At 41.1% G+C, this 26,579-nt stretch overlaps 1 protein-coding gene across 3 annotated transcripts in view; it reads right to left on the bottom strand.

The window, feature by feature from the left end:
• VGLL4 (vestigial like family member 4) overlaps nucleotides 1-26,579 on the bottom strand; it is a 159,424-nt gene that overhangs the window by 82,416 nt on the left and 50,429 nt on the right. The gene's annotated exons all lie outside the window — the stretch shown is intronic.

The following is a 26,579-nucleotide window of genomic DNA, read 5'->3' as shown; positions in this document are numbered from 1 at the left end:
ATACTAGTGTATGCTATTTGGAGATTTAGAAAATACCAAGGGGTGTGCTATACTGTAGACCAAGACTTGACACTGTAATACTCTAAAATAAGAACTGGATAAATAATTTCAAGGGCTTATATGTTAAAAGATCAGCAGTTGCACTTTGGGTAACAGGCATGTTCACGACAAGTTGTTCTAATTGAACCCTATTTGGAGATAAATACAACACCCGATACTGCTGCCGTCCCTGCTGCGATAGTAGTAACTGGCATAGCAGCAGGTGAAGGAGGCAACAGAAAAATCGAGATTTCACAAGCTTTAATTTACAAGGCTATTTATTAATGCTAGATTACATATTCTAGAATCTGAATAAGCTATACTGAAAGGTATGTACACCATCAATTGTAATTAAAATACTTGATGGTACTTGACGGGGAGGGTGATAAGAAAACTCTTACAGCATCTAATATATATTATTGTACTTAATATCTTTAGGTACAGATTCAAGTTCAACTGATAGTTTTGCTTCAAATTCAATTACCCAGCTGGTTGTGGAGAACAATTACTGTGCTACATTCTTTGACGTAAGTTCTCAATCAGAAAACGTTATGAGTCATTAGCACACCCCATACGGGAGAAAGCTGGCTGCACCTTGGAATCAGTGTGGAGTTTTTAAAAATCCTGAGGCTGTGGCTGCACCTCAAAATAATCTGAGGGGGTGGGGCCCAGTGTTGGGATCGATTTTAAAGAGTCCCAGGCGATTCTAACATGCGCCCAAGATTGAGAACCACCGCTTTTATCTCAGAGGGAAAAAAATCACCTGCCTTCAGATACTTCATTTTACACAACTTATTTCGAGAAGGAAAGTTTTCTTTTTAAAGTTCAGTGATTTAACCAGATCCAAACAATCCAGTGGTAACGATATGAGTAAAATATTTAGTAACTTCCCTTTAATGACTCAGTGTCACTTACAACGTAGTTTTCACTCTCCCAAGAGGCAACCACCCATGTGGACACAGGCCCACAGGTATACCTTGACCTGTGTTTGCAATGAGCAGAGGGAAAATAAAATCCCCAGCCCCCACCGCGTGTTTCCCACTAATCTGGACGCTACTGTGATCCTACTTAGAGCTACAGACGAGGAGAGTGAACAGGTAGAAACTTTGACAGCAATTTGACAGAGTCATCTTAGGTCCTATAAATCTTCCAGGCAGACAGTCTGAGAAGCCCCGCCCTGAAGGGTGGCGGCCACACCTGCCGACTCCGCAGGGCAGCCAGTCCCTGCAGCTGGACCTATCCTATCACAGCTCCTCACATCGTCCACCTTCCGCTTCAAGCAGTGAACTACCTACAGTTACTCTCGAAAACCGAATTATTTCATGTCTCAGTGCACACGCTCCCTCTTTGTGCAAAACTTTTCCAGCCTCTCTCCCAGCAAACACCCATTCTTCCTTCAGGACTTGGCACACGTCTCCTTTGTCCTGTGGGACCCCCGTCCCTCTGAGTCCTCACTCCCAGGCCTGTACCATCATTTGCCCACCAACGTGCTTCCAGCCTATGCACGCCCAGGCTTTAGGAGCAAGGGCTATGCCTTCTGTACCTCTGCAGGGTTGGTCTGGCAGGAGCCTGACACACCGTAGGCCATCAATAAATTCCTGTTGAATCAAATCTCTAAGACGAAAACACCTCAAAGGTAGACTCTCCATCTCCCCCTCCCTACTCCCAGCACATACCAGATTATCTAACTCAATGTTTCTCCAACTGGCTTCTGTCAGAATCTTCTGGGGACACAAGTCCTCACATCGGAGGAAAACTCATGTAGATTCTGATCAGGTTATGGTCAACATATCCAGCAAAAAACTCCAAGCGCTGGAAAATGTCAGTGCTTCTCAAGTTCATTCACAGACTAACATTGTCATAATTAAACTACCAAAAAGATTCTTCTTAAGGAAACTGGAAGGATGGTTCTAAATTTTATCAACCAAAAAAAAAAAAAAAAAATCAGGTAGAAAGTTGGGTTTTTTTGGATGAAGAAATTTGATCTATCCGATATTTAAAACATAAAGCTACTGTATAGCATAGGAAACTATACTTGATATTTTGTAATAACCTATATGGGAAAGAACCTGAAGAAGAATCATATATATACATATATATATGTACACATATAACTGAATCACTTTGCTGTACACCTGAAACTAACACAACATTGTAAATCAACTCTACTTCAATAAAATAAAACAAATAAATAAAGCAAAGAACATTTTTGGGGTGGAACTGGAAAGAGAATAAGAAAAATGAAACAGATATTGTCACATAGTAAAAACTTTAAAAACTGTAAGAAAATGTTTAGACTATCTAATTCGGAATAGGGAAACATTTTCTAAGCCTGAAAAAGAATTAAATCAAAGAAAGAAGTCACAGAGGAAACTACTGTAGAATTGGACTGAATATACAAATTTTATGTTTCATACATCTGAAAACACCAAAACCAAGTAGAGGGGCAAAACACAAAACAGAAGAATATATTTGTGACATATACCATGGTGGATGAAGGATGAATGTTCTTGGTATATAAACACTAAAGAAGAGAAAATAAGAAAAAAATTAATCTAAATTATTTTTAAATGAGCAAAGAACATGAGAAACAAATGGCCAATACAGTTTTAAAAAGCCTATTCGAGGGACTTCCCTGGCGGTCCAGTGGTTAAGACTCCACGCTTCCACTGCAGGGGGCACAAGTTCGAGCCCTGGTCGCAGGGAAGATCCCGCAAGCCACGCAGCATGGCCAAAAATATAAACAAATAAAAGATAAAATAAATACACTTTAAATTTTTTTCTTAAAAACAAGCCTATTCAACCTCATTAAAAATAGAAAAAATACAAATTAAAAACAATTAAGTGATTCTCTACCTGCCAAATTAACAAAAAGAGAAAGCATTTCAATCTTATTTAATGCTGGTGAGCTGCCATTGGAATTTGTGTCACTGCTAGTAAAAGTGTAAGCAGTCCCTGCCTTTCTACAAAGCAGTCAACATACACATCAAGCTGTCTGTAGTGCTGAAAATGTTCACATCCTTTCCCTGCTCTGGACTCCAATTCTAGAACTCTGTTTTAAGAAAATAATAAGATTTGGTCAAAGAATTACATAAAGATGCTTATCATGCTTCTATTTATAATAATGAAAATTTGAAAACCTAGAAGTCCAAAAATAAGGGAATGAATGAAAACTGTGGTATATCAATGACAGAATAGTATGCAACCATTATAATTCCTTCTAAAAAATATAATGCCAGGGGCTTCCCTGGTGGCGCAGTGGTTGAGAGTCCGCCTGCCGATGCAGGGGACACGGGATCGTGCCCCGGTCCGGGAAGATCCCACATGCCACGGAGCGGCTAGGCCCGTGAGCCATGGCCGCTGAGCCTGTGCGTCCGGAGCCTGTGCTCCGCAACGGGAGAGGCCACAACAGTGAGAGGCCCGCGTACCACGAAAAAAAAAAAAAAAAAAAAAAATATATATATATATATATATATATATATATATATATATATATATAAAATGACAGGAGAAAACGATATACTCAAAACATATGCTAATGGAACTACGTATGTTAAGTGAATACAAGCTAATAAAAAGTATAAAAATAGTATGTACACTAAACACCAATTTTGCTTATGTATTTATAAGTATACACACATATGCAGAAAGAAATATACACACACATGTATTTAAAAGACTGTACTAGAGAAAATAATAACTCAGAAATCTGATACATGTACCCCAATGTTCAATGAAGCACCATGTACAGTAGACAGGACATGGAAGCAACCTAAATGTCCATCAATAGAAGAATGCATAAAGAAGATGTGGTGCATACACACAATGGAATATTACTCAGCCATAAAAAGGAACGAAACTGTGCAATTTGCAGAGACGTGGATGGACCTAGAGACTGTCATACAGAGTGAAGTAAGTCAGAGAGAAAAACAAATATCGTGTAATACCTCTTATATGTGGAATCTAGAAAAATGATACAGATGAACTTATCTGCAAAGCAGAAATAGAGACACAGACTTAGAGAACGGACATATGGATACCCGGGGGGAAGGGGAAGGTGGGATGAATTGGGAGATTGGGATTGACATATACACACCACCGTATACAAAACAGATTACTAATGAGAACCTACTGTATAGCACAGGGAACTCTACTCAATGCTCTGTGGTGACCTAAATGGGAAGGAAATCCAAAAAACAGGGGATATATGTATAGCTGTAGCTGATTCACTCTGCTGTACAGCAGAAACTAGCACAGCGTTGTAAAGCAACTACACTCCAATAAAAATTAATTTAAAACGAAAAACAAGAAAAAAAAAGGAAAAAGTCAAAAGGAATAAAATAAATAAAAACAAATAAATGATTGGAAAGCATACCAAAAGGTTAACAGTGCCTATCTTGGAGGGGTGGGCATTTTTTACATTTTCCTGTGTCTCTAATTTACCTGCAAAGACTATATTCCTTATATAATCAATGTGAGGGTGAAGGAAGGTCCTCACTTTTTAAAAAGCAGGGACATATGAGAAAATATGCCCTGGTGAGGCATAAGCAATGGATCATTTATATCTAATTTTTGAACACCGTGAAATGTCCTTTTCATTAGGATTTAACAGCTAAAGATTTTAAAATTCCAAACATTTATTTAGAACTCTGTAAGATTTAAAGATGTTTATAATGAGGTATCTGTCCTAAAGAACAGTCTACAGTATGGCGGTGTATGTCAATTGTATCTCAGTAAAACTGGGGGGCTAAGGAAAACAGTCTACAAGGAGAAACTCCCTGTATTTTAAACTTTCAGAGAATGTAGACATGTATGCATATGCTTTTGTCTTCTATTACTTACTAATTATTTCATGTATTAGTAACAATTCCCCAAACTAGACCATAAGCTTTGGAGAAAAGGAAAACCAAGCTTCAGTTCTTGGTATAAAGCTCTCCACAGTATAAAATAAGGGCTCCATAAGTGTTCATTATGGCAGCGTCTCAACATCTTTGTGGAATAATGATGGCAAAATGATGACAGTAGGAAGCCCAGGCTAATTACTAGGTTAAATGGTTCTACTTGCTAGAGAGCTGACTACCAGTTTAGAACAGAATCAGCAAAACTGTGAGCTGCTTCATAAAAGCCAAATGATCAAAATCACTCTCGAGACACTTATTAAAAGATAAAATGCTGGGACTTCCCTGGTGGTGCAGTGGTTAAGAATCCACCTGCCAATGCAGGGGACACGGGTTCGAGCCCTGGTCCAAAAAGATCCCACATGCTGCGGAGCAACTAAGCCCGTGTGCCACAACTACTGAGCCCCTGTGCCACAACTACTGAAGGCCAAACGCCTAGAGCCCGTGCTCCACAACAAGAGAAGCCACCACAATGAGAAGCCCACGCACCACAATGAAGAGTAGCCCCTGCTCTCCACAACTAGAGAAAGCCCGCATGCGGCAACAAAGACCCAACGCAGCCACAAATAAATACATAAATAAATAAAATTTAGGGCTTCCCTGGTGGCGCAGTGGTTGAGAGTCCGCCTGCCGATGCAGGGGACACGGGTTCGTGCCCAAGTCCGGGAAGATCCCACGTGCCGCGGAGCGGCTGGGCCCATGAGCCATGGCCGCTGAGCCTGCGCGTCCGGAGCCTGTGCTCCCGCAACGGGAGAGGCCACAACAGTGAGAGGCCCGCGTACCGCAAAATAAATAAATAAAATTTAAATAAAGAAATAAAATAAAATGCTTTCATTAGCACACTTGCCAAGCAAGGAATATTTTAATATTAAGTCTAACAATTATTTTTTCACAGACACCAGGAAAGGTAAATAACCCTACAGGGCTACTTGGTCCCCCCCAATGGATTCAACTGCCCTCTTCTTTCCAGGATGCTAAGTAACCAATATATTTAACTAATGCTTTCATTTTTAAGTTTATTTTTCTCCTTACCACACATTTATTTTTTCAAATCACTTTAACCTGATATGTGACTAATAATCAAAAACCATACCAAAGGAAGAAAGTTAAGTCTGACTGTAACTTGATCTACATTATCAACTAACCAAAAAGTTGGATGTGCAAAAGTGCCATGTTTAAGAGCATCTCTAGACCCCACTGCAATCTGTGGGCACATTCTTCAGTATAATATGAACAATAACAGCAACAATGGTGATGATAATGTTTGTTAAATACCTCATTGGTCAAAGCACTCTCACTTTTTTATATTACCTTAATTACTAAGACAAGGTTGTAAGAGAAGGAAAGCATAGAAGAGGGTTTAGGTGAAAACAAGCTTAGCACTGAGTGGTAAGAAAGAAGACTTAAGGAACGAAACTTTTTCTTTTAAATATTGTTTACAATGCCAAGTTCTGTGGCTCCTCAAAAGCTCAGCTAAAATCCCACCTTTCACAAGAACTCCATTAGCTAGGATTAATCTCTTCATGAGTCCACTGTATTTTAGGTTTGCACTGCACTTAATTCTAAAACAAGGCAGACTACGAGATGATTTATGTATCTCTCCCCTACGTGATTATAAAGACTGTTTTGTACACAGTAGGTCTTCAACAGTGTACCTGTTGAATCAAAGAAGACACCACACCACAACAAAACAATTTTCAAATGCCTCAAGTATCAAGGATGTAAACCTGAATATCTATTAAGTTCTCTGTGTTTTTCACATTTTCTGTCAAGAAAAGAATTCCTAAATATATCACAAAACATTGCTTATTTCTCTAATTTGGAGTTGCTCACCTTGAAATGACGATGAAAAATACAGTATTTTCTCAAATTTTTCACAAAAGCAAATGCCATTAAGCTGTATGTCTTGACTTTTTTCTCTTTTTTTTGCGGTACACGGGCCTCTCACTGTTGTGGCCTCTCCCGTCGCGGAGCACAGGCTCCGGACGCGCAGGCTCAGCGGCCATGGCACACGGGCCCAGCCGCTCGGCGGCATGTGGGATCTTCCCAGACCGGGGCACGAACCCGTGTCCCCTGCATCGGCAGGCGGACTCTCAACCACTGCGCCACCAGGGAAGCCCCATGTCTTGACTTTTATTGTTTATGAAATGGTAACATTTCTAAGCTAAAACACTCTCAAGTTCTATTAAGTATGACTAGATTATGTGCTATAATATAATGGGATTTTAACACAAATATATGTACTTTTTAAAAAACTTAAAATGGTTCTTCAAAGCAAAGATTTAAACTTTCAATACAACAGCACCCTCTAAGGGTGAATTTTAAATTGCAAAGACAATTTTGGGAAAGCAAACTGCCTAATTTCTCACCTGAGTTCAAACACAATAAGCCTCTTACTTAACTTTAAAAGTCACAGTGAATCTCTTTTAACAAACAGTTCCACTCATTAAACTTTGCAAAAATTAAAAAAATCCTAACAAAATCAATTCTCTTGATATCAAATGAGTGAATAGGAAATCTGCTTTACTAACATGAATTTAAGATAAAAATAGCATTTAAAAGTTCGGACTAGGATTGATATTTTAAATAAATCAGCACTGGGGAAGGAAATATAATTAATCAGCATTCCCAAGAAAGGAGAAATATCTTGCAAAACACTATAACTTACTAGTTTTAAACTAGTGCCTTATATGCTTGAAACAAATGTTTCCTTATTAACAAAAATGATTATTTTAGTGGTTTTCGTTATTGCAGACAATTTAGTTCAGTAAATCCTGTTCAAAGGACCTTCATAAATAAAATATTATTCTGATATTCACATTCTCGCCAATTATAATTATCCACAGACGTATTCTTGCCAGGTTGGCTAGCACTTACTGCCATGGCAAAAACAGAAGTCCAATGGAGGAAAAGTCCTAAATATTTAACATCTGAAGGTCAATGTCACTGACAGTCCCCATTTCTGATTCAATCTTCACCTAGCAGTTCAATTTGCCTTCCCAGTATTTCATTAGGCACCATTTTTCTACCTCCAGAATCACCCTCTCAACCAACCAGGATCCAGTCTAGAAAACAGACACCACACCTGTTTTTTAATAGAACTGTAATGCTTCCTCCCAACCTGTGCGCCCTTCCAGTAACTACCCATGAGGTAACTACTATCCTAACTTTTAAGAACATTAGATTAGTTTGACCACTTAATACAAATAGAATCACATGGTATGTACCTTTATGTGACTGGATTCTTGCACTCAACATTATGTTTATGAATGTTAGTCTTCTTTGTAAGTGAAGGTGAAAACCAGTCCTTTTCGTGGCTGTATAGTATTCCATTGCTCTAACTGACCACACTTCATTCTACAGTTGATGGGCATTTAGGTAGTTTCTATCTGAAGGATATTATAAATAGTGCTGCTACAAATATTCTAGTCTCTGTCTTTGGTGAGCATGGACTGCATTTCTGTTGCATACATTCAGCTTGAGTAGATACGTTAGGTCATAGAGTGAGCATACATTCAGCTTGAGTAGATACTGTCAAATAGTTTTCCAAAGTATTTGTACCAATTACACTCCCGCCAGCCGTGTATGGGATTTTAGGTTGCTCCATACCCTTGCCAGCACTTTTTCATCTTTTCATTCCTACTACACGGGTAGGTATGGAGCAGCCTCGCTGTGGTTTTACTTCACACTTCTCTGACCGAGAGTAAAAACATTTAAATGCTCATAAGAGGCAGAGGGATAGGATTCACCACACAGAACAGTGGGGTAAGTGTCTACCCACTGGCTCTCAAACAGAACCATTTTGCTTCCCTCAACCCAGGGGACCTTTGGCAATGTCTGGTTGTCACAACTTGGTGGTACCACGGGCATCTAGTGGATGGAGGCCAGGGATGCTGCCAAAGACACTACAATGCACAGGACAGCCTCCCTGAGCGAAGAATTATCGGGACCAAAACGGCAGTAATGCTGCTGCCAAGGAACCATGATCTAAGCGGACAGTTGTCAGAATCATCCCCCTTAGTCATGTAATCAAGGTAATCCATGGCCGGTACAGCTCAAGAGGTCAATTTCCTGCTGTCTTCAATTTCCTCAAGCTGAAGGAACAGAAAGACAAAGGATATTTACTACGTGCTGGGTGTGGGGCCTGGCACAGGGCAGAGCTGCTAGGTTCTCTCAGGTATCTTGTTTCTTGTTAAATCCTCACAACAATGCTGGGAGGTACTTTCACCATTTTATAAATGAGGAAACATATCAGGCTGAGAAGCCTGTCCAAACGCACACAAAGAGTGTAGAACTGGGATCTGAAGCTGTGATTTTCCACTCTACCCAGGGTCTTACTTTTAACCAAAAATAAGAAGAGGTTTTAAAGTCTACAATGACTTATCTTGCAAGGGGCGAGTTTCACTCTAGATTTGCAAGAAGCAGCTGAATAAAAACTAGGTATGAAAACTAGATCATTTGCAATGTTACGTTAACATGCACCTGTAAGAACTGTACCCTAAACTTTTTCAACAAATTCATCTTCTTCACCACACCGTGATCTCTTTAAAGTTAGATCTGTGCCTTACTTTTTCTCTGTATATGCCCCCGTGCCTATAGGAGTAGACATTTAAAGTTTCCTGGATTAATTACTGACCTAAAATCACCAAAGAGGGAAGAAAAGGTCTTCAAACAGCAAGCAGATGGTTCAGATTTTATTTTTTTCACCAAGTCAACTATATTTTAGTAACATAAAACAGAATTAGATGTTTTGAAGATACTCGATTAAATCAAATCAAAGTCAATACCATCAACTTCTTTTCACAACACAAACAATTCAATTTCTCCAAGGATGGATTTGCCAGCACGGCCTTGTCATCATCCTCTGAATGTTATTTACTGACGCTTCTGTCAGTGAGGACACTGCAATCATAGGCTCACCAGAAATCCACTCACTGGAAGAGAGGTTTACAACCCTGGCTGTGCATTAGAATCACCCACGAAGCCTTGGAAGCCAAGGATGCCAAGCCATGGATGTCAGGCCCCGGATCTGCCAGTTGGTTGAGCAAAGCTGCGGGGGGGGGGGGCCGGAAAGACATATTTTGAATTTATACCCAGGAAATGACTATACTTGGACCACTTTGAAAATAGCTCCCCAGGTAATTTTGACACATTCCCCACCACTTAGGATCAGGACCCCTGTGCTGGGGATTCTGAACTGAATTTCATACCCCCTGCCTTCCAGCCCTTCCAAACCTTCCAGAGCTCAAGGGCATCCCAGTGGGCTACCCAGGGGCAGTACCAGGGGGTAACATAAGCCAACCTAAGAAACAGCTCAACTTCCTGCCCATGAGGAAGTGATCCCCTCCTTCGAATTCTCACAGCTCCAATCCTGCTTTACACGGAAGGGAATGCTTTACGTTCTCAGCCTCTCTTTTAACTACCAAGGCTCTGTGGCCAGAATAGGACTAGAGTTTTATAAACTATCAATACTCAACTGTACTAACACCAGGAATGTATGCACCAGGATTCCTGCTTATCCCCACGTGGGGAGGGATTTGTGGTGTGAGGGGTCCTGGGAACGAGACACAGCACTCACTGGAGGCAAAGAGCAGGGTCGCCAGCGCGTGTCTAGTTAGGGCTGATGGTGGTGAGTTTTTAGTGACTCGCGGCACCAGGAACCTCCCATCAGAGGACTTTAGTGGCACATGTGCGCCTCTGATTAAGGCCCACCTCCCCCCAGCTCCCGTATCACTGCTTCCCTAGCACCTGACACAATGCCTGGCACCCGGCAGGTGATGAATGAAGATCTGTAGAAAGAAGAAATGAGAAGGAAGAACTCTAGAACCTAAGCTGGGCCTGGAGGAAAGCCAGGAAGGATGGGACGCCCTGAGTTCTGGATGGAGTCTAGGGGTGTCGGGCGGACAGCGCGTGGACAGCTGGGGGGCTCTGCGGAACTAGGTTTCCAAGTAGGCTTAGCAGATGGGCGACATCCCAGCCTCCCAGGGAAGCGCCAACTACCAACGACTGTGGCCCCAGTAACAGGAACCACGGCCCTGGGGAGGGAGTCAGACCCTAGGGAAGGAGAGAGGAGAGCCTGGGACTAACCCAAGCAGGAAAGGGCTCTAGGTGACCATGGCCACCTACAGGTGCAGACAGCAGTGGCTCCCCTCCCCCAAAGGAGGAGAAAGAAGCTAGAAGCTGAGGGGGTGAGGAACCCTGATTTCCTGAGCTCTCAGCACCTCACGCTGCTTTCCCAGCACAAGAGAGCACCAGACCCAGAGTCAGAACCACCAGGGTCCTATCCTGCTCGGACCCACTATCAAGGGATAGTGATCAAGGAAATCTACCTCCCGGCCTCAGTTTCCTCATCTGCAAAAGGGGTAGACCGACCCCTGCCCAGCACAGACCCAGCTATCACAGGGGTCCACAACCACAAAGTGCGCACAAATGTAGGGAACGACGGCCACCATTCTTCCTTAAGATGAGTCTTTCTCTGTATCCCACGAGGAGAAGCGGGGCCTGTTCAGACAAGGAGATGGCCCCACCCTGCCCCACCCCAAGAACCTCAAACAGAAACAACATCCATAAAAAAGCAGCGGGAACAAAGGTCCTAGTAGCCCTTTCCTTCAGCTTAATGAGGCCGTAGTACATGGATTTCTGAGACGCCAGCAGTCCTGAGGCATTAATTCAAGCCGGAGGGGACCTGTGAAGGTATCAGCACACACCTTATGTTTTATTTTTAAACTTTAAAAATATGTCATAATGCATGCTCAGTTATATTTAGCATTCTTGCCCTACAAGCTGTCAAGTATTCAAAACTCACATGGACTACTCATCCATCACTTAAATGAAACAAAAGCACATCCTGAAGATGGCATTAAAAACAGGGTCTAGTACTTGACACGACTTACTCTGCTGACGGAACACAAGGTGCACCACGTTTACCACGCCCCCCAGGCCTCGCCTCCCATCCACCCCGCTTCACAGACACACTCTTCTCTCCTCCTCCTCCACTGTATCAGAAGCAGCCCTAAAATTCTCAGGTTCTGGACAATTCCTCTCTTCCCTTTCGCCCCTCACCCCCATCCAACTGCAGGCTGCCACTTTCATTTGCAATCTCAATAGTTTCATATTTTATAACAAATGATGGTGATTATTATTTAGAGATGGTTGTTTCTGGATGAGCTAATGAGTTTCTCTTTGGTTTTTGTTACTGAAGGGATGTGAAGAGTGAATTAGAGCTGTCCCTCCAGGGCAAAAAAGAGAGAGAGAACTAGAGAGAGACATTTTTTATCACAATAGACATGAAGAATATTGTTTAAGCTCATTTTCAGCAACAGTTAACCGAGAGAGGCCTCCAAGTGCCCGTTTTACATTTCTTTGGGGAGAACACCGAGGCTACGTAGAAGAGATCTGCCTTTTCTCTCCAAAAAAAGAATGCAAAGAACTAAAATTACCAGTTGCCTCTAGTTCTAGGTGAGGCTAGTTACGAAAGGGTTAAGGAGCCTGACCACATCACCCATAAAAGTGTCAGGTATAATCCTATTACTTCGGAATGCCTATCGGTGTTCTGTAACAGTCTGGTTATTCAAGGATCACCGCGACAGGATACCTGTGCTAACAGCCCTGTGCGAGCTGCCAAGAAGAAAATTATGAACCTCGTTGCAGGAATGCCAATTTACACTGCATCTAAGTAAACGCTTCTTCCTGCTCTCTCTTCCCCATTTCCCCAGTAAAACAAGTTTTAAAAAGAGAGAGGGAAACACGAGTAAGAACAGCACTGCACCCGCACACTTAGTGGCGTCTGCTCCTCAGAACCACCACCAAGTGGCCTTACTTTATTTGCAGACATGCTAAAGTTACAAACGGCTTGGAGCACAGGCTGAACCACTTCTAGTTTGGGGGTTTTTGTTTTTTTTTTTCACTTCTTTATTGGAGTATAGTTGCTTTACAATGATGTGTTAGTTTTTGCTGTACAACAAAGTGAATCAGCTATATGTATACATGTATCTTCATATCCCCTCCCTCTTGCGTCTCCCTCCCACCCTCCCTACCCCACCCCTCTAGGTGGTCACAAAGCACCAAGCTGATCTCCCTGTGCTATGCGGCTGCTTCCCACTAGCCATCCGTTTTACATCTGGTAGTGTATATATATCAAAGCTACTCTCTCACTTCGTCCCAGCTTCCCCTTCCCCTGTGTCCTCAAGTCCATTCTCTACGTCTGCGTCTTTATTCCTGCCCTGTCACTAGGTTCATCAGTACTGTTTTTTAAGATTCCATATATATGCCTTAGCATACAGTATTTGGTTTTTCTCTTTCTGACTTACTTCACTCTGTATGACAGACTCTAGGTCCGTCCACCTCACTACAAATAACTCAATTTCATTTCTTTTTATGGCTGAGAAATATTCCATTGTATATATGTGCCACATCTTCTTTATCCATTCATCTGTTGATGGACATTTAGGTTGCTTCCATATCCTGGCTATTGTAAATAGTGCTGCAATGAACACTGTGGTACATGTATCTTTCTTTTCTTTTTCAAATAAATTTATTATTAATTTATTTATTTATTATTTACTTATTTATTTTTGGCTGCATTGGGTCTTCATTTCTGTGTGCGGGCATTCTCTAGTTGCAGCGAGCAGGGGCTACTCTTAGTTGCGGTGCGTGGGCTTCTCAATGCGGTGGCTTCTCTTGTTGCAGAGCACGGGCTCTAAAGTGCAAGCTCAGTACTTGTGGCGCACGGGCTTAGTTGCTCTGCGGCATGTGGGATCTTCCCGGACCAGGGATCAAACCCGTGTCCCCAGCATTGGCAGGTGGATTCTTAACCACTGCGCTACCAGGGAAGTACCTATCTTTTTGAATTATGGTTTTCTCAGGGTATATGCCCAGTAGTGGGATTGCTGGGTCGTATGGCAGTTCTACTTGTAGTTTTTTAAGGAATCTCCATACTGTTCTCCATAGTGGCTGTATCAATTTACATTCCCACCAACAGTGTAAGAGGGTTCCCTTTTCGCCACAACCTCTCCAGCATTTATCGTTTGTATATTTTTTTTATACCATTCTGCCCAGTGTGAGGTGATACCTCATTGTGAACCACTTCTAGTTTGACCTGCAACCACCAAGGAAAGGTAACTGACACATTTTCCTCTGGAGGGCTGACACGCAGAACAGAAGCCTCCTTCCTCTTTTTTTTTTTTTAAAGATATATTTATTTGTTTATTTTATTTTTGGCTGCGCTGGGTCTTAGTTGCGGCATGCAGGATGTTTCATTGCAGCATGTGAGCTTCTCTCTAGTTGTGACGTGTGCGTTTCTCTCTCTAGTTGTGGCTCACGGGTTCCAGGGTATGTGGGCTCTGTAGTTGTGGCTCACGGGCTTTCTCGTTGAGGCGCGCAAGCTCAGTAGTTGTGGTGGGCAGGCTCAGCTGCCCTGCGGCATGTGGGATCTTAGTTCCCCAACCAGGGATCGAACCTGTGGTCCCCTGCATTGGAAGGTGGATTCTTTACCACTGGACCAGCAGGGAAGTCCCCTTCTTCCTCTTACCGAAGCGAACCTTCCAATCATCTTCTGACAGAGCACCGCAGTGTGTTTGCTGTCTTAAGGTCATGATTAATGAAAGAATCAGCTGCGAGTTTTAATAAACTGGGAAGGCCAGAGGAAAAAGAATACATGAACTCTTTCTGGACCTTTCCTCTTATTCATCTGGCACGTGGCCCGCTATTCTTCATGAAAGAGAAAAATCATGCCCTCAATTTTCACTCGTAAACACACTGAATGGAAAGAGCATCTGAATAACTTGCCCCATAGGCACTTATAAAATGTTTAAATGCCTCCAGTGTACACTTAGTACATGAACGTGAAAATACTTTGAAGACCCAGAAAGTTTGCTATTTGGCTGTTGATAGAAGGCACTCCACAAAATGTACCACCCAGAGTTTATCATTATTACTACTACTAAAAGAGTGTTGCTGAGCCCCAGAGGCACAGGCGTCTAGCGATGCTCCCCATACGCACCTCTTATCGCCAAGCCTCAGATACAAATTTATCCTGTCCAGGGTCAGGAGAGAAGTAAAAATCTAGAATTTAAACCCAACACAGATACAATTTTCATGCCTCCAAGAAGTGTGCACTCGTCTTCAGAACCCTAGACATACGGGAAGCAAGACACCCAATAAACAGTATGGACAGGGTGCCATGTTAACCCAGGGACCACTTCACTGGCTTAGAACAGGATGGGGTCCAAAGATGAAGCCAACACAGTCCCTGTCCCTGAAGAGCTCATAATTGACGACAGACCACAGGAACCACAAACAAAAATAGAAGGCAGAGGAGGGAGAAACTCTATTTTCTGAAGGGACTTAAGGGTGAGCTTCATGAAGAAAGTGGCATTTGTCTGGGCCCTTAAAAGAACAGAATTCCAAAGCGGGGTTGAGTACTTCATTAGACATAAACAAAAGTAAATATTTGATATAACTCATCAATTATTCCAGAGGCATATGAAGTGAATTTTGATTACAGGGGACAAATGTAACTTAAATGATAGAAATATTTGAAATGTGCAATTCTGGAGGCCAGGAGTTAGTCAGAAGCAGGTTCCAATCTTGGTTCTGCTACGAACTAGCTCTGTGAGTTGAGGCATGTAACTTAACCCCTCTGGTCTAGTTCTCCATCTTCGGAAAATGGGGATGATGGCGGCACCCCCAAAAGGCAGATCCTCTCCGTGGATGCCAGCACTCTTAGCAGGGCACTTAACACAGCCTGCTCTGGTCTCGAATGGCTTTACCTCCCCTATAGACCAAGAGCTTCCTGGGGTCCTCTGCTTAGTCTGAAACAGCACAGTGCTAGTACTAGCAGACACCCCCTAATTGCCAAATTCTCCTCCTTCTACTGAATTTCTATTTACTATGAAAATACTTTCATTTGTTCTTCAAGTTGTGAAATACGCCCATTTCAAAACCTGAGTTTTACTTGGCACTCGCCAGCACATCTCTATCCCACTAGGATTTTTTGTTTGATTCATGTTACAGGTTTAAAAAATATATGTATTTCTTTGGGGACTTGGGTATACGAAATGCCAGTGGAAAATCATTTGAATTTAGTTCTCAGAATTAAAAATTAAGTAACTGTGGGATCCTAAGAGAAGACTTTTAAGCATTATGTTAACTGACCTTGCATTTCAGCTTTGCTCCCACAAATCGAGGAAAACGCGGAACACCGAAGGGCGACCAGTCCGCATGCTTCACTTCATCAGGGCAGCCATGGCACCAAACAGCAAGATGATCACACACTACAGTCTTCCCCAAAATGCACACATATACCCTGCTTGTTTCCATTCAGACACTAAGTGAGAAGGACCTGAGCTCACTGATTTCACAGCCAAAATTCCTGCCATACTGGAGAGAAGGACCCTCAGGATGGAGCGCTGCTAAGCAAGTACTTGAGGCAGCTGCCTGTGGCCCCTGCACTCCCACACACATCATGCAGCAAACTGCTACCCCGGAAAGAAGGACCTCATTTAAAACTGAGAACTAACGAGAAAGGAAAGAACAACCCCATTTACAACTGAGAAAGGAACCGTCACTGAATGATGCAAGTAATGTGAAAGATAAAAGAAAGAAAGGACAGTTACAAATGACAGCCAGTTAAAGAAAACACACCAGAGAAATCATGCTGCAAAGAACTTGAAATTTATGAACCAACATTTCTCTAGGAGATTAAAAAGAAAGGCATAACCTCTTTGAAATAAGAGCTCAAAGAGGAAACAGTAAGACAACGAGGGGAAATGAAGAGAGCGAGCAAAGTTCAGGGAAGAAATAGAAAAGAAGAATTAGGCTACGATAGAAATGGATACCACATTAAGAACAATAAAAGAAACAGAGACATTGATGAAAACTTAGTTCAGTCTGTAAAGGACAGGCAGGGTTCAGGAAATCACAGGGATTGGTTCAAGGATGAGCAGACACCTTGTCCGTGTTTTCTGCAGACTTTCTGGAAAGAAGCCTAGGAGAGCTATCAGAAGAGACATTCTTCTCTGGTGAACATGGTGCAACCATTCTGCTACTACAAAGGAGGTCAGCCAAGGACAAAGCCACATACCAAGAAAATCACAGAGAAATTAAGCCAGAACCTGAAAACACCAGGATCCTTTGAAGCAAACTGCACCTGGAGCCCACCCTGCCTTCACACTGTCCCGCTATGTGAGTTAATAAATTCCTTTTGTCTTTAAACTCATTTTGATTGAGTTTTCCATTATCTACATCGTAAGCTTCTTCATATGATTTTTAATACTAGTAAAACAGAAAAAGGAGAGTTTTTCATATTTTTAAAATAACATACCACAAAGACAAAAGAGGAACAGCTGAAAAGTTATTCAAAACAATAAGAGAATATAGCAAAATGACTTGTTGTAAAATTAATTTATCAAAATCCAATATAAAATTACCCTTCTATGTGTGGTAGACACAATCTGGTGGCTCATTCAAAATACACTTCCAACTCCCTTCCCTTCCCTATTATCTCCACTGGAGGGACTGAGAAAACTAAACACATACTCTGTATACCAGAGTTTCTTATAGCCAGGAGTAGCAACGTAACACAGACCTGTCCAGTGAGACATAAACAGAAGTCTGCTCTGGGCTCCTGGGAAAGCTCTTGCTTTAAAAAAAAAAAAAAAAATTCAGATATGGGTCATGACACCATTTTTTTCTCCCTTCCCTGACTTACTGTCTTAATGCAAATGTGATGCCTAGAGATAAGGCAGCCATTTTGTGACCATGAGTGAAAAACATGAGAAGGCTACAAAAGAAACTTAAACAGTGGTTACTTCAGAAAAACTAGCAACTTGAGATAGGAGGGATTTTCTTCACTGCCTGATTCTCTTTACTTTTTTTTAAACATCTTTATTGGAGTATAATTGCTTTACAGTGTTGTGTTAGTTTCTGTTGTATAACAAAGTGAATCAGCTACATGCATACGTAGATCCCCATAACCCCTTCCTCTTGCGTCTCCCTCCCTCCCACCCTCCTTATCCCACCCCTCTAGGTGGTCGCAAAGCACTGAGCTGATCTCCCTGTGCTATGCAGCTGCTTCCCACTAGCTATCTATTTTATATCTGGCAGGGTATGTATGTCCATGCCACTCTCTCACTTCGTCCCAGCTTACCCTTCCCCCTCCCCGTGTCCTCAAGTCCATTCTCTACATCTGCATCTTTATTCCTGTCCTGCCCCTAGGTTCATCAGAACCTTTTTTTTTAGATTCCATATATATATGTGTTAGCATACAGCATTTGTTTTTCTCTTTCCTGAATCTCTTCTTAAAAGCACATTTTATAACAAAAACTGGTAAATAAAGTTTTTTTTTTTTTTTTAAGAAATACAGAATGAAAGGTTATTAGGGGTCACTCAGAGTACTTAGGAGCTTTTAAAGAGGGGACAAGTAAAGGTTGGGTAAGCAAGAGAGCAGAAGAAAAGGTGTTCAGCCAATCAAAACGACACGAGTCATGAGTTTACTGAAGCAAAGAGTTAGGAGGAGATGAAAGTAATAGAAAATAGAACTGAAACAATAAAGTCAGCCAGAGGTTGAGGACCAGCAATAAATCAGAAAGAAATCAAATTCAACTTTGTGCAGTAACGCACAGCAGTGAAGAGTCCCACGGGTTCGTTTTGAGGAAAGGGAGGGAGCAATACGGTAAAAACAATGTTTAAAGATCAGTCCAGGATACAAAATAAGTTGGGAGAGAAAGAAGCAAAAGAAAAATGAAGTGGAAATCACAACCAATTCATTCAACTCAATTCTCAGGTTTCAAAATTATTTTCTGATGGGTGGTGCTGTATTCCTGTCTTACTGGTTGTTTGGCCTGAGACGTCCAGCACTGGAGTCTGCAAGCAGTTGGATAGAGCTGGGTCTCAGTGCTGAGATGAGGACCTCCGGGAGGCCTCACTCCGACTGATATTCCCTGGGGTCTGAGGTTCTCTGTTAGTCCAGCGGTTTGGACTCGGAGCTCCCACCACAGGACCTCAGGCCCGACCTCTAGCCTGGGAACCAAGATCCCACAGGTTTCGTGGTCAGTTTAAAAAAAAAGGGGGGGGGGGGAGGAAAGAAAGAAAAAATGGAGCAGTACAATAACAAAGAATAAAAAACAAAATAAAATTAGAAAGATAAAAAATATATAAGGAAAAATAAAACTGTAATTGAAACAACCAGTCGCTGGGGGTTCCTCCCGTCCCCTTAGGTGTACATGGTCCCCTGCCGGTGCCTGGTAGGTGCCCTAGTTGCGAGGAGATGCGAATTCCGCGTCCTCCTAGTACCCCATGTTGACCCCACCCCTTCCATTTATGAGTCCTTTAGTGAGAAGCTGCAATCTTTAAAGAATTGAATGTCCTCCTTCTCTGACTGAGACCTTCCTATGGCTTCCTACTGTGTTTACAATAAAAACCCAAACTTCTTCCAAGGCCTTCACGGTCTCTTCTAATCCGGCCCCTGCCCTCCTCTCTAGCTGTATTCTCCCACCTCTCTCCTCAGGTTTCCAAATTAAATTAGCAGAACTTGATAAAAGGAATTCTGTTGTTGCATATGATAAAGAATCTGGACAGCTCTATTATTCCACACTATTGCTTTACATCTTATTTCTGAGACCAGCAAAATGATGGATTTAATGTCTCAACGCTGAACTGTAGTGTAAGAGAATACATTTGCCATTTCTTTTTCCATTTCATTTTAGGTATAAATTCCATCCAAACAGCTTCAAAAAGAATAGTAGTTGGACACAGACCATTCCCTAGAAGGAAGGCAGCCCGAGTCCAATTTACCACTTTTGCACAGTGAAATAGTAAACAGCCCACAATGAGGAGGAGTCTGCAGACCTGGCTTCTAGTCTCAAGTCTGTGGTCCTAGGCAGTCACCTCCTCCTTCCTAAGCTCAGCACTCTCATCGACTAAATAAAGGAACTGGACCAAAAGTGGCCTTTTTAAGTCTACAGCTCTGTGCCTACTTTAACCTTGGAGCTGGCATCAACGGCAGCTAAGAGAATCTGGGACCAGAGCTGCAGACCTGGAAGTAACTGAGACTCTCTGGTAACAGGTTGCCCATGACCTGAGCACACAGCAATCTAATCATGCTGTTGCAAACTTCCTGAATAGTTCAAAAGTCCTACACTTAGGAACCTGTACTACCCAACTTCATATCTGCCTTGGTGGGGTGGGGCGGGGGGAATCAATGATCCTTAAATCCTTAATCCTAGAGTAACTATAAAATACATTATATACTCTATATATACATATGTATATAACTTTTGAAACATTGTATAATTAGCAACTTAATATACAAAGAGTAAAAATTCACCCAGAATACCATCATCTTAATGCATAACTGGCTTCCAGTTTTCATCCTAGTCGGTTCCCTTCTATTTCTTTGCACAATAAGAAAATGTGGTACATACCTGCAAATGGAATACTATTCAGCCTTTTAAAAGCAGGAAATCCTGCCATATGCAACACCACGGCTGAACCTGGAGGACATTATGCTCAGTGAATTCAGCCAGTCAGAGGACAAAAACTGCACGATTCCACTTAGACGAGGACTCTAAAACAGGCAAATTCATAGAAACCCAGAGTAGAATGGTGGTTGCCAGGGGCCGGGGGAGATCAGAAGTTGCTGTCTGAAGGTATAATGTCTGAGCTACCCAAAGTGAGCAAGTTCTACAGATGTGCTGTTCAACACTGTACCTAGAGTTAATAGTACTATAGTGTGCATTGAAAGATCTGTTAAGAGAGTAGATTTCACGTTAATTGTTCTTTCCAAAATTTAAAAGCACCAATAATACCTATTGAGGAATATTATTCACTATATTTTTTGTTTCTATACACATTGCTGTGATGAATCACCTAGTAAATACGTCTTTATGCCTTTAGGTGAATATACATTTGAATAAATTACAGAAATTATCTTTATATATTCAGCCTTTCAGTCAGCACTACCTTTACATAATCAACTTAGAAATTAACTGTGAATTTTCATTGTTACTTAAATTAATGCAATGATAGAATTCTTACACTGAGATATTCTCTTTTGTAAATCTACATCCTCAGGTACCTTAATAAAGGTATTAGAATTTTTTTTAAAAAAGAAATTTTTGGATTGGAGAAGAAAGTTTATAGCACTAGGACACAACCCAGGCTCAAGTAAGTAACTGTGTCATTGAGAAAGCAGCTGCAGAGCCATCAGAAGTTTCAACAGAAAAGCATTTAAAATTCTTTAACTAAATGACAGGAAATAGACTTTTTTTTTTTTTTTTTTTGGCGGTACGAGGGCCTCTCACTGCTGTGGCCTCTCCAGTTGCGGAACACAGGCTCCGGACGCACAGGCTCAGTGGCCATGGCTCACGGGCCCAGCCGCTCCACGGCATGTGGGATCTTCCCAGACCAGGGCACGAACCTGTGTCCCCTGCATCGGCAGGCGGCCTCTCAACCACTGCGCCACCAGGGAAGCCCAGGAAATAGACTTTTATGACTAAGCATTTGGTTTCGGCATTTCACTAGCCAACGTATAAAATCCTAACATTTCAGAATTAGAAGGGACCTATGGGCTGTCTAAATCTCACCTCCTTACCAGAGTACAAGAAATCATTGTACAAAAGGCACATGTGAATTATTATGGCTTCATCATTCTTTTTCTTTTGATATTACTATGTCTTGCCTTATATCTTCTCTGAAGATATCAAATAAAATCCTTTTGATTAAAAATTTATATAGAACACTTGGCTAGCCATTTTATCTTGTTTTATAGAAAAGGATAGAAGTGGAAGAGTATTTACAAGTCAGCTATCTTGAGGACACTAAGGGTAAGCCAGGCTGAAGTGAAGATGGTTTACTGATTTATACTTATTTGATATCTGTCATCACAAAATTAAGACTGCCTGACTTGAACAAAGCAATCTTACGAGATTCTACTTTAAATATGATGGTCTACTTATTTGTTTATCTAGGGAGATTATATTTCTCTTTATATGTTTAGAATTTGAATTTCCCCATCAACATGTAACATTAAGTGTGCTATTGCTTTTCTGATCTGATTAAAATCAGCTCGGTTGTTTGAATTAAAAACAAAAAATCACTGTACAGAAGACCTGTGGATGGTGGTCCCTTCTCAGCTCTAGCTCTGGGCTCACTCTCTCACCTGGGAGCCTGTTATTTCATTGCTGGACCACTCTTCATGTTAGACAGTTCTTATTTTCAGGGAACTAAAATCAACTCCTAGAGTTTCTGCCCACAGATCCTAGTGGGGTCCACTGGAGGAATACCGATAAGCCTAATCCTTCATCTAAAATGAGGGTACTTGTCATTTAGCAGCTGGCTCTTCTCTCAATTCTGGAGAAGAAAAAGGATTTCACAGCCTTAACCCTACATCATTCCATTTAATTTCCTTCTTCATGCGAGTTTAGATTGTTACTGACATTCTTTTAAAAATAGTGCACAACGGAACACAATATTTCAGAAGAGAACCAGCGGTAGAATGGGATTATTGCTTCCTGTGATCTGACACTTCTTTACTAGTGATTCTTTACTTTTTTATTATCCCCTTAATTCTCTCCTTTAGACTCCTTTGTCCCGTGCTCCCAGGAGCAACTGAAATAAACCAAAACAAAGCAAAATCAAAACAAACAAAAAACCCACATAGCATTGACACTATTTACTAGGTAAGTTTTTAAAGTGTGTTTGATAAAAATGAGAACTGGTAGGACCTGTCTGAACAGAGAAGTCATATGCATCAGAATCCAGAGAGTAAGTTACCTCATAATTGAAATTCTGTTTGCTTGTGGAATTTTGCCAAGTAAATCTATGGTGTAATGTTTAGAAACAGATTCCTTAAAAATTAGTGTTATCTCATCAAGATAAACATTTTAACTTCTTGTCAATTTAAATTACCTAAACATCTCAACTCAATAACACAGACATACACAGACTTACCTATACTGTGTAGTTTTAATGTAAGAAGAAATTTCAGTAAACTCCTAATTATTTGAAGTTTGGGAAAAACAAGAGTATTAAGTAAATGCTCTGGCTAACTGAAAGTTACCAAGTGTAAATAATTAATTTTCGATTACTTATAAGACAATCACAGAACAAATACTTTAATAAACACTCATAACTATACAAGATAACTCGGCCTCCCTTTGACATACTGGAATGCTTGAAGCAGGTCATCACTGGGAAGATCAATTACCTTAGCCCAGGGCTGCATATAAAGCAGGTAATGGGCTTAAGCCAACACATACTAATAACTAGTAACCAACTCTCCCAATTTTCGACAATTCCAACTTCATGTATTTTTTCCCAATATTCGCAATTCTTTTAAAGGACAGCTTAACATAACTAGGTTTCTCTATCTTATTGTTAATACTTAGGCAACATCTTCACAAATCAGAGAAAAAAAGTGTGTGACCACATGTCTTAGTGTTTTCTTTAAAGAAAAACGATTATACCTATCAGACATCTAGCAAACTGCCATTAAAAAACGCATATATAATAAACACAGAGATGTCTATAACACAGAAATATTCATAATAGCACTGTTATAACTTTTAAAAAACTGAAAATGACCTGAACTTATAAACTAATGAATTTACATCTATATAATGTAGTCATTTAAAATGATAATGTAGACCTATATTTAGTGATATGGAAAAATGTTCACAAGAATTCTAAGTGAAAAAAGCAGGCAGTATCTGTGGTGTAACTCCATTTTTGTTTATATACGTATGATTCCATTTTTGTTTCATAACCAGTGTATATAATTGTATATCTAGCTAACAACAGATAAATATTACTACATTAGATATTATTCTATTTTTGTGATATATTATACACTTGTACGCGAAAATGTTTGAAGCCTGCACACCAAAACTAATAGCAAGTTGTCTTGTGAGCAGGAGGGAGGACTTCAGGTGGTTTCTGTGATTGTTTTTTATACATCTTCTAATTTTCAATGAATGTGCAAGAAGCAGATGACAATAAACTTGTAATCATATTCTTAAATCCCTAATATCAGTTTCTTTTCTGTCATTTGTCTCTTACCTAGAAGATACAGAAGTGTATTGTATTAAAATCTCTGAAGACATACATGTATACACACACACACACACACACACACACACACACACACACACAGTGTCGTTGGTAAAAACTCCTGCAGGGGTTTGTGATATGCCCAGAGGTGAAACACTTCCCACATAAAAGAGACACTGGTCTAGACTTAGGAGATAGAGACAGGCTTGTCAAGGGTTATGACAGGAACAATTTCCTCAAAAAGAACACAGTTCTCACCAGAAATAAGTGGAAGAGAATAAACATTAATCCTTGAGATTTTGCCAAAGTGTGCTTCTTCTATGTTCAATCTATACAGCCGCAGATCCCCGCAATCCATAGAATTCTCGCTCAGAAAACCAAATTGACCCCAAACAACAAATAGTCACAGCCCCAATTAGCCAAAGTATGTTCCCATTCTGTTATCCTCAAAGCTGGGCAGCCTCTTCCTGCATTTCTTTCCGGATGCAGGCCCTCTGTAGTGACTATCGGAGGTTTTCTTGAATGTCTCCCCTTACCTTTTTTAATACATATGGTTAATTCCAAAATAAAGTTCCAAACACTGCTTACCAAAATGAAAGAGATTTGAATGTCCTCATTTACTCTAAAATACCACCGTATTCAAATCCCAACATGCCTTCACGCGCCTATAACTTTGCCAAAACCAATTTACAGCACGCTGCCAGCCTGCAGCCTGGAGGATGAGTAACTTCTATGCGGGCAGGAAGCACTGGCTGAGCAGCTGCAGAGGAGGGAGGAACTGAGGATGCTGTCCCAGGAAAGCAGCCCCGTCCTGCCCATGCACATCCCGCCCATCCAACCCACCCACGCACCAGCAGTGAGGGGAGGAAGAGACGGCATTCCTGCAGTCTGCACGTGTCACTGATTGCCCACCATGGGCCAGGCACTGTCCCAGGCACTGGAGATTCTACAGTGAACAAAACAAGACGGAAATCCCTGCTCTCACTATTGACAACAGCCAGGACACGGAAGCACCTCAAATGCCTATCAACGGACGACTGGCTTAAGATGTGGTACATATATACAATGGAATATTAGCCACCAAAAAGAATGAAATGATGTCATTTGCAGCAACATGTATGTACCTGGAGAATATTATGCTTAGTGAAATAAGTCAGACAGAGAAAGACAAACACTATGTGATATCACTTACATGTGAAATCTAAAAAATAATACAAATGAATCTATATTCAAAACAGAAACAGACTCACAGACATAGAAAACAAACTTATGGTTACCTAAGGGGACAGGAAGGGATGGAGGAACAAATTAGGAGTATGGGATTAACAGATACAAACCATTATACACAATACAGATAAGCAACAAGGATTTACTGTATAGCACAGGGAGCTATACCCAATGTCTTGTATTAACCTACAATGGAATATAACCTGCAAAAACAAACCAAAACAAAATGAATCACTACGCTATACACCTGAAACTAATGCAATATTGTAAATCAACTATACTTCAATGAAAATAATAATTTTTTAAAAAATATGAAGGACATTCCTCAAACTGTTAAAAAAAATCCCTGTTCTCATGGATCATACATTGTTATGAAGTGAGAGAGAAACAAGATAAATAAAGCATAAAAGTGCAGTCAAGTCACAGATTATGGCCAGGGGGAGGCAGGAGACAAGAAAGGCTGTTCTGAGAAGGTGCATCTGACTGAAGGAAGGGAGGACGCAGTCCAGGAGGATATCTGAGGGACCAGCAAGTGCAAAGGTCCTGAGGCAGGAGATGGGGCAAGCTTTCCAGGAACCATAAGGAGGTCAGCTTAGCTTAGAGGTTATATAAGAACATCAGCTCTTACCTCTGCATGAGATGGAAAGCCACTGGAAGGTTTTTGAACAGAGGAGTGACACAATCAGATTTACATTTTTAGTCTACGGCCATACCACCCTGAATAAGCCCAGTGTCGTCTGATTTACATTTTTAAAGGATCACTATTCTAGTTAAGAATAGGCTGAAAGGGGAAACGGTTAGAAGTAGTGACAGCAGCTGGGAAGCTTCTGCAATAACCCAAGCAAGAAATGAGTGTGTCTCAGGACTTCCCTGGTGGTCCAGTGGCTAAGACTCGGCGCTCCCAAGGCAGGGGGCCTGGGTTCAATCCCTGGTCAGGGACCTAGAGCCCACGTGCTGCAACTAAGAGTTCTCATGCCACAATGAAGATCCCTTGTGCCACAACTAAGACCCAGTGCAGCCAAATAAATTAATTAATTAAAAAAAAAAAAGAAATGAGTGTTTCTCAAATAACTAAAAACAGAACTACCATATGACCCAGCAATTCCACTCCTGGGTACTTATCTGGAAAAAAAATAAAAACTAATTCAAAAAGATACATATACTCCAATGTTCATAGCAGCATTATTTACAAATGCCAGAATATGGAAGCAACCTAAGTATCCATCAATAGACAAATGGATAAAGAAGCTGTGAGATACACACACACACACACACACACACACACACACACACACACACACACACAGAGGAATACTACTCAGCCATGAAAAAGAATGAAATGTTGCCATTTGCAACAATGTGGATGGA

Source organism: Phocoena sinus, chromosome 11, assembly GCF_008692025.1.
Source record: "Phocoena sinus isolate mPhoSin1 chromosome 11, mPhoSin1.pri, whole genome shotgun sequence".
In the NCBI taxonomy this organism is placed as follows: domain Eukaryota; kingdom Metazoa; phylum Chordata; class Mammalia; order Artiodactyla; family Phocoenidae; genus Phocoena; species Phocoena sinus.
Note: the sequence above shows the minus strand (reverse complement) of the source record. Positions and strands in the feature narration are given on the sequence as shown.